We start from the raw sequence: 9,333 nt of genomic DNA on the forward strand, positions 1-9,333 counted from the left end.
GCACGATATGGATTTGAGATGAGCTATAGGGAAAGGTGGCGGGTATTTTTTGTTTCCATGCAATCTTACCCTCCGTTTCTTTACAAGCTGTGGACAATACAATTCCTACAGAAACTTTGTAGCCTGGAGCTCAGCATCAAATCCTGGAAGATAACTTCTAGCAGTGTGGAGGGAAAAGCAGTGACTGTGTGAGCTGCTTATAGCATTTTTTTCAGTGGCTTGCCAAATATGTTTTCTTTTAGGGCATAATCCACAAGAGCTGGCAGACCTTCTCTTGGCTATGCCTAATTAGCTCAGCTGGGAAAGCACTTGCTGGTAGAGGAGGAGTTTGAAGTTTATCCTCACTCTTCGGTTCACACCCAAGAGCATCTATTCCAGCAACTGACTGGGGAAGAGTTAGGATTTGGTCTGTTGCCTGTACAGTGATCCAGCCTTTTTTGACCTTGATATGAAATGCTATTTAAAGACCTATGGCCTTGCAGAATCAGTCGACTATTCCCTTTACCTCTTTTGTATTGCTGCTTTGTATCAAAACATTGCTGCAAATGGAGTGGAACAACATGTTCTCCAGGATGGCCAGGACAAGAATGGGGCTAAAATTAAACCACACACAGATGGTATGTAATGAAGAAATACTTAAAATGAGGCTCATTGAAGCATTAGAATCTGTTATTTGCATGGGACAGTGGAGTGCAGATGTTCCTGCCCAGGGGTGGAGGGATGCTGCAAGGTCAGTCCCTGCACATTGAGCGTTTTGACCAGGACCCCAGGATTTGGGTTCAGCCCCAGTAGAATGTTGGGTAAGCTGTTAAGGACCTCATGCAGTTAAGGGTTGAAGTGCCCAAGTAAGAGAGATGGAGATGAGCTGAAGTCTAAAAATCCCCATCCAAACCTTCTGCTTGGCTGCTGCCAACCCCTAATGTTAAGGTTTACTTTTAAGCTCCCCACCTGGGAATATGACAAGAGTTAGACCTCTGTTATTAATCCAAACTGCTCTGTTTTTAACAGTGCTGAGCTGTGAAGTCCCTAAGCCTAGAACAACCCAAGGTACAGGTATTTCCCTGCACCTCAGTGGCCGCATCTTAGGAGCACCTTTAGTGCCTTGTGGTACCTGCAGTTCAGGACAAAGTTTTGCTTGGGGGAAATCAGGGATTCTGGTTCCCATTTCTAGTTGTGTCTATGTATCCTCTTCAATCACCAATTTTAAAGTAAATCTAGTGGTTTGGTTTTTTTTATTTAGTCCTCTATCTTTCCATGTTTCAGTTCCCCATCCTCGTAACTCATTCCTTCTCCCCGCCTATGTCCGAGTGGGTATTTTAGACTGGAAACTCTCAGACCTGTCCTGAAAAATGTATATATTTATGGCAGGACGTTATACTTTGTGGCAGACTGGTAGTGTGATGAGTTGGCTGTACCTTTGAGACAGCTTTGTTGCAGCTGTTGTCTGTGCTGGGTCTGAGCATCCCTTGGCCAGGCTCTAACACATAGTCCTATTTGTGTGTGTGGTTTTAAAAAGCATGTTGTTTCAACTGAAATGCCTCTTTCTGGGGCTGGCGCTCTTGCAGAATTGCTCTTGTCCTCTCTCACCTCAGTGGCAAACTGAGAAAGGTTTCCTTTAGTCAGCTGGGGGAGAGGGGAAGGATTTATGAATTGGAGAAATGCATTCCTGATGTGGAATAGGCACATTCCGCATTCCACCCCCCCAATAAAAGCACCATTTGTGTGGCAAATAGCCAAGGTTTTTATGAATACAGCTCTTACTTTTTCCAGCTGTTAGAAACCTTTCTCAAATATGAATTAAATAACCTTGCTAGACACTTTTAGTGCTCATAATTCCACTATTTTTGGTCTGCAGTGTGGATTTCTTGCATCAGAAATCTCGGTTTGAGAGGCTTGAGTGGCTTCTTTCAAATATTATGAATTTGAAAAAAAAATCTGAAATATGTATGACTTTAATCTCCCACACTATAAGAATCATCAGGAATTTGATGTGACTGTGTCCCTAGATGTGACGCTTCTCTAGCTGTTATGGCTGTGCAGTCCTATCTCTGATATTTTATATAGGTTTTCCTTTCCTTCAGAAGCCACTGAGGTATGTTCTTGAGAAACTGGCACAGTTGGGATTAGGCATTTTTAATAAAACAGCTACTGGGGAAAAGAAAACATTAGACTGCAATCCATGCATAGGAATGTCTTACAGGTTTTAAGAAAAGCATTTTAGGTTACATTGCAGGAATGAGCTTTGGTAAGAGACCTGGGAAACCATGGTAACGTTAGGAAGATGGTTGAACTGTGAGTCTGCAGTTTGCATAGCAGAATGTGTGTGAGTAGGGAGAGAGACATCTCAGGGATTTGGCAGGAAGGCAGGTGAAGGGCAGGGAGATATGCTCGGGGGATCATGGAGGAAAGGGAGTGTTTTTTCCAGGGGGAATAAATTTGGACAGTTTGCCGTTGGTAGTGATTTTCTGTAAGTATCAGCCCTGTATCACCTGTGCATTTGTGCAGGGATTTTTGGATACTACCCTGCTAAGCAGGACTCGTGCCTGGTTCAGAGTCACTTGGGAGGGTTATCCCAGCAGGGAGCACAGGGTTGGTACCACGTGAGCAGTAGCTGCAGTGGGGCATGGGGCATCTTTTCCCTGCTGTGTTTATAATCCAGCTGTTCCTATAAGAAACCTCACCTACCTCTCTGAACCAAAGTTGGGTGAACTAAGAGTTTGTAAGCAAAGAAAGCAGGCTGCTTGGCTGGTCCCAGATATCTAGATGTAGTGGGGGGCGGGAGGGGGGAAGCAAAACAAACCCAAAACAACAACAATAAACCAGAACAAAAACCCACACAAAAAAAACCCCACTCCCCCAAAAAATACCCAACACCCAAAACCAACCAACCAACCAACAAACCTCCAACACAACAAAACCAAAAACAAAACCAAAAAATAACCAACAAAAACCACCCACCCAAAAAACCCCAAAATCAGCCAAACAAAAAAAACCCCAACAAACACCACTATTTCTGACAGAGTTCTTCTCCCCTGCCCTGCCAATTGCAAACATCCTTCTGAGAGAGCAACTGGAGTAATTTTGGATATCCACACTCATCAGTGACAGAGGGGTTGCCTTCCTGGAGGAAGGGGCACATCAGGACCCTCCCAGCCATTTTGTGTACCTGTATTCAAGTGATGTGGCAGCCAGCAGCAAGAGGAAAAAATCTGGACAAATGTAAAATCTCACCCACTCAGATTTTGAAAGTAAATCAAGAAAATGTGTCTAGAGGCAGGGAAGAAATCTAGTTATATGTAGGTTGTGGTGCCATTAAGATGGAGTAGATGTAAGCTGCAGACATTCATTGAATGATCTCTTATATCTTCCTAGACCTATGCATAGCAAGGAGAGGCGAAACTGAGAGCAAATCTTGCCTTATAAATTTGTATGACATGGCAACAGGATGGCTCAATTTATTTGCAAGGCCAGTAGAGATTTTTCACTTCTGTTGCATTAGCCTCAGTCCCAACCAGATAAAAGATAAATAACGGAGCCTCCTAGAGACAGAAAACTAACCAAAGGGCCATCAATTCCTTTACATCTGGATCTACACTTAGAAATTCAGATTTTTGCTGGCTGGTAGGAAAAAATGAGTATTCTCCCCTTTGTGCGCATCAATCCTGGTGGGTTCATCTTTGAGGGTGAAAAGTTCAGTGTCTTTAATGGTTGTGCCAAGGCTGCCATGAAGCGGATGCTCAGAGGTAATTACACAACTGGCATTTTTGTGTGTCTGAGAGATGGAGGTTTGTCTGAGGCTGCAGCAGCATCCTTCATGTAGGTCACCAAGCTTAACGAGGCAGCAATGGGAAACATGCATGAACTGTTGCACTCCTCTGGTGAGAGGACTTAATTATCTAGGGGCTTTGATGAGAAATAATTGCTAAAGGCTTTAATACAAGTTGCCATTGTCAAAGAAGTTGTTGTCCCTTGGCTGCTCTGCAGGAACTTCGTGTGCCCAGGCATCGATGGAGCAAGGTGCCTGGAGTTACCTTGCTGCTATACAAGGGTAAGACATCTCACACGGGCAGTAACTATTCATCAACCAAAGTAGGGTAACACTTTACAATGCAGCAACCTGATTGTGTGTCAAAGCCCTTAAAACATGCATGTAAACTCTGACTTGCAGCACTCGTAAATCATATTCCTCTCCAACCTGTGTGTCTTATTGCTGTGTAAAAAATCTTAATGAATTAGGGCCTCACCAAAGGACATTACTCATATTTTACCGATCAGAAGATAAACCACAAATGTTTTCCCTGATTCCCAGGCTTCTCAGTTAACCCCTATACAATGTTTTCTTTAACAATTCAGCAGTGTATTATAAAAATAAACCTAAAATTGACCATCCGTGTTAAAAACAAAAAACTGCAAAAACGTCTTTCATGAGAAATAACAATTTTTTTGCTATATTTTGTGTACCTAACTAACAGCCTCGTAAAACACTAGCCATGCCCACTAGATGTATGCAGCAGAATTGCTAGATACCTAAGGATATAATTTTTTACTTAGGCTGTATTGCGTGTTACTGCATCAATTTAATTTTACAGTCTGCTTGATATGACTGCTTTTATAAGCAGGTATATCATTTTACTTGTGTTATATTGCAAGTTTGTGCATTAGTATAATTCTTTCGTTTCTTCCAATGCGTGCTGAAAGCAGTTGGCTTTTTCCCATGGACTTTGGTGTATGTTGTATCAGGAATTTACTGATTAATTTGAGAAATGGTATATTTCAATAATCCTGCAAATGTTTTCTGACCAACTCATGTGATGCTGGACATCATCATACAGTAGCTTTTTTGGCCCATTCTTGTGTGTTGTGTAAATGAAAGCGATTTTCACAGCTGGCCTTCCCATCAGTTCTTCCTGCTGCCTAGAGATTAGATCTCTTAATCTGGTTTTATCATTTCTGTGAATCAGCCATACTGCTTTAAACAGCTCTGCTCTGCTAAGGCTATGGAGCACTTCCAGTCTGAGGATGCCCTCTCAGATGTGAGCCTTGGGGCTAGCCTGACCGTGGGAGTCGTTCTCGCATCCTCTGCAGAAATCTTTGGAGACCTGCTCTCAGAAGAGAATGTTACTTTTTTTCACAACCTGCTTAAGTAGAAATCAAAATGTTTTTGCCAAGTTTGCTGGGCGGGGAGAGAAAAAGTGGAATATGCAGATGTAGGTAGAATCTCATGAGCTTCCCTGGAGAGCCCTATGCCAGCATGTATCACTATGCAACCCAGCAATTGCAGTGGCAAAACTTAATCGGCAACAAAATGAGTTCTCGTTAAGTCCATTATTGTCGTAGCTGGACTGGGCTGGGTGGTCGAACAAGTGGGAATCAACAAATGACTTTGGGTCTTGTAAGTCAGCATGTGGAAATGGAGCCCTGCTATGTTTCACGACCCTCTGAATCACACATGTTCAGCTAAGGCACTTGTGATTTGGCCGTTATCTCTGTATGTGGGAAAAGTGGAAGACATATCTGAAGGGTTTTCCAGATGAAAGGAACTTACTGAGTAATACTGAAAACAGAAAGCAAAGCCAAGCTTGGATTTGGCCTTATTTTGAGCTGAGTAGAGAGAAATTGTGGCCAATGATCAGCTGGAAAACCATTTAACCTTCTTTGAGATTGAACAGCAGCTTTTGCTGGGAAAGTCTCATTTGAAATACAAGCATGAGAAAAATCAAGAGAGCAATGATTTATACAGTGATTGACAGCATGTCATGTAGTACAACCTACAAACTCACCTCCTGAAGGTTATACTGTGTATGAGCATGTACTCTGATGAGGTGGAGCTATAAAATGTGAGAGGTTATAGAGGAAAAAATGCTGCTTCTGATCCTTTTCACCTCTCCTGATGTGCCTTTCCCTTACCCTGCCTGTGTCTCAAACTGTCTGTTAGACCCAAACTCTTTTAGGGCAAGTGGAAGGAGAGGGATTAGCTCAACAAATTCATGCATCCTAATATTGAGGGTGTTTTTGTATGTTGAATTCCTCACTGTTTGTTGCATCTTGGTTCTCTGACCTCCAGCTCATGCTCTCTGTTTCTTCACTCACCCATACTTTCTGTGAGTCTTTATTCTCAGTTTTTTCTTATAGAGTGCCCAGTCTGGCTTTTTTTTTTTTTAACCTGGCTCTCTGCTCTGATCGCATTGCCCCCTCTCACCTCCCTTTCCCTTACTAGGTCTTTTTTTTTCCCCCATTGCTCCCTTGCTTTCCTTTTTCTCTTCCCCTTCTGCCTGTTTCTCTGAAGGACAGCCCCAGACCCTCCTTGGGCCTTGCCTTTATCTCTTTAACTTTTCTTCCTTTTCCTCCCAACGTATTTCCCTCCTTTAATCTCTCAAATCCAGGAAAAAAAGAATTTTAACTGTTTATTCTTACAGGTAGTCTTGATCTTCAGCTCCTGTTCCTGCTTTTTTGAGAGTTAGGTGGATTCCTTCCACTTTCAAGGAGACTTTCTGGTGAGTGGCCTCCTACTCTGGTCCCCATCCTCAATTCCTGTAAGGAAGAGCCGGGACAGTCCTCCCTGCTGCTGAGCATCTCCTGGGGAGGATGAGTGTTAGAAACGTGGCCATAAGTGCCTCTCAAAGACATGTTGGGGACAGGCTGGAAAGAAACAAGGAGTAGATAATTTGAAGCTTGGAGAAACCTTCTGGGCAGTTGGGCCATCATGCTTTTCATGATGTTCTTTTACATAAAGACATGAGACGAACATAGCTTCATTGCTGAGCTAGGATGTCCTTGTTGGATATTTCACAGGATGTTTGCAATGACTTTTTGATTAATTGAGGAATTATATTAATTTCAATCGCATTCTCCCAATAAATGATAGGTGCTGCTTTTCCTCCTTTCTAAAGGGATCTAAAGCTGTACAGATGGGAAATGGTAGATGGGATTATTGGCTAATGGCTATTTTAGCAATTTAAGGCACATTGGGGCTCTTGTACAGAGACTCTCCTCCAGCGGTTTAAGTGAGCTGATTTTGCTGTACTGTGGCTAAAAGGAAGGCGTGGAAGCCAGATCCATCTCATGCCTGGCTGTGCAGTGAAATGATTCTGGATGGCCAGATCTTTATGCTGAACTGCATACAAATTTACTCATTTCTCTTGTCTTGTAGAGTAGCTGTGATATCCAGGTTGGCTTTGAATTCCATCTCTCTCTTCAGCCAGTAGTAACCAGCCCTTTACATAGGGTTACGATGCAGGACGTGCTTGGATCTCCGTGTGAAGTAGAGGTAATTTTTACTCTTAAGGCAGTCCTGGTGCTTCTTGAGCCCCTGTGAAGAAAGCATTTGGGTTTTTTGTGGTACTCATAGCTGAAAGTCCTGAGTCCTTGCTGCTTATTCTTCACTTGTAGTCCAGTGCTAGCTTTCCTGTTTTTATGAAGGATGAGGCTGGTGACTGTACATTTGCTACAGGGTTGTTATGGGAATCCTGAGAAAAATCCCACAAGAGCTAACCTCAAACCCCATCCTACTCCAGCTGCAAAGCAGAGGTCTTTGGTCTGCCTTCTTTACCATAAACACTGAACAGTGTCTACTAGGAGAGCTTTCAAAAATAAAAACCCTACCAAACAAGAAGGTATTGCATATGCTATTGCTGGTGGCAAACATGAGGCTCGTCACTTAATGCGTGATTGGAAGGCATTCTAGTATTCAAGATATGCAAAGCTGTGGGACCTGTACTTACGATTGCTTGATATTTCCCAGTTATTTTTAACTGATGTATCCATCTGATGCACATCTCTCTCTATAAAATGCAGAGTAGCACGAAAAGCAAAGCTCTTAAATTCTTCATTCAGGCGGCATTTTATCAACCTTTGGAGTTCAGTAAGAACTAAGAAAAACATAAGAATCTGTCTCAAAGAAATTGGAGATGTAAACATCTGCTAGACTGCCTTTTGCATCCTGTAGGGAGTTTGTATGCTTTTTATAGCAGCTCTTGTCTTTGCGTAGCACCTAACGCAGAGGGGTTTTGAGCCACTGCTCGGGATCCCCCGGCACTATTGCACAGCATTTCAATAATAAGGAGACATTGTTCCCTGTAATGTAATGCTATTATTTCAAATATTTTGTAAAATTTCTTTAATCTCTCCTTGTGATCATCCCCTTCTGCATTTTTAATTATCAGTGTTTTAAATGAAGAAATGCTGAAATATGAGAGATTGACAAGGAAACATTCAACATCAAGAAGCCCTTTGCTCAGAGGGGCCTTGAATGGGACTGTTGCATTGATTTGTTAAACCAGAACCTGTGTTTTATCAGCAATGCATACATCAAATGGCACTGTGAACAACAAATATACTTACAGTTTCTAACGGGAAAAGACATCCTGTTCAGTGAGGTGCTTCTGCTTGCTGGTTGATGTGAGAGAACAAAAAGAGTCAGCCTTTTTTTGTAAATGGGGAATGATGGAGTAGGTCTACGAGAAAAAGATTCGGTTCATTTCAAATGCGAGGGAAGCTGTTTTGCTCCTGATTCACTGTGATTCATGAGCTGTCACGCATCAGAGACAGATCCAGCCTGACTCTGACAAAACACATGACCTGAGCAGTCCTCTGAAGCAGCAGTGCCACCGAGCAGGGAGACTCAGAAAGGACCAGCAGGAGAAGCTGGACTGCAGCTCCAGGAGGAGACAGCCCGTTGCATTGCTGTGTAGCAGCAGCAGCAGCAAAGTGTTTGTCTTGGGAAAAATCAAATGAACAAATAACTGAGGCTGTTGGCATGGGGGTTATTCAATACTTGCTCCAGCATGGCCTCAGCCAGCACCTGAGGGAGAGAGGGCATTGCTTAGGGGTCTGCAGGCTTCCTCGGGACCATGTTCAAAGGCGGAGATAAGTCTTTAGAGTAGGACCACCTATAACCACCTTAAGCTCTTCTCCTGTGCCCTCAGGCTGGGGATTTCATCCATGCCCTATAAAGACTATGTTTACAGTCAGATATAATTGGTGAGACTGGCTTTGTCCTTGCCCTGTTATTTTCCTGCCCAGCATAGCTGCACAGACCCACTGCTCTGAGTACAAAGGACAGCAAGCTGTGATGTTTTTCTGACAGATTTTGCTTCATATTATCATAAAATAACACCCAATCAATTTAAGCCAAGCTTTACTATGACAGATCTAAACCAAAATGAAGTTGTGCTACCCTTCTGTACATGCTCACCTTATATTAAACTTTGGCAGTTGTCCCAGGTGCAGGCTCTCCTGTTCCTGATGTGTTGAATGATGTTGAACAACATCTGCCAGCATCTCTAGCTGGGTCGGAGCTCTGTTTTCCCTTAGGTGGGGGCTTATAAGTAAGAT

The sequence above is a fragment of the Phalacrocorax aristotelis genome, chromosome 6 (genome assembly GCF_949628215.1).
Source record: "Phalacrocorax aristotelis chromosome 6, bGulAri2.1, whole genome shotgun sequence".
Taxonomy (NCBI): Eukaryota; Metazoa; Chordata; class Aves; order Suliformes; family Phalacrocoracidae; genus Phalacrocorax; species Phalacrocorax aristotelis.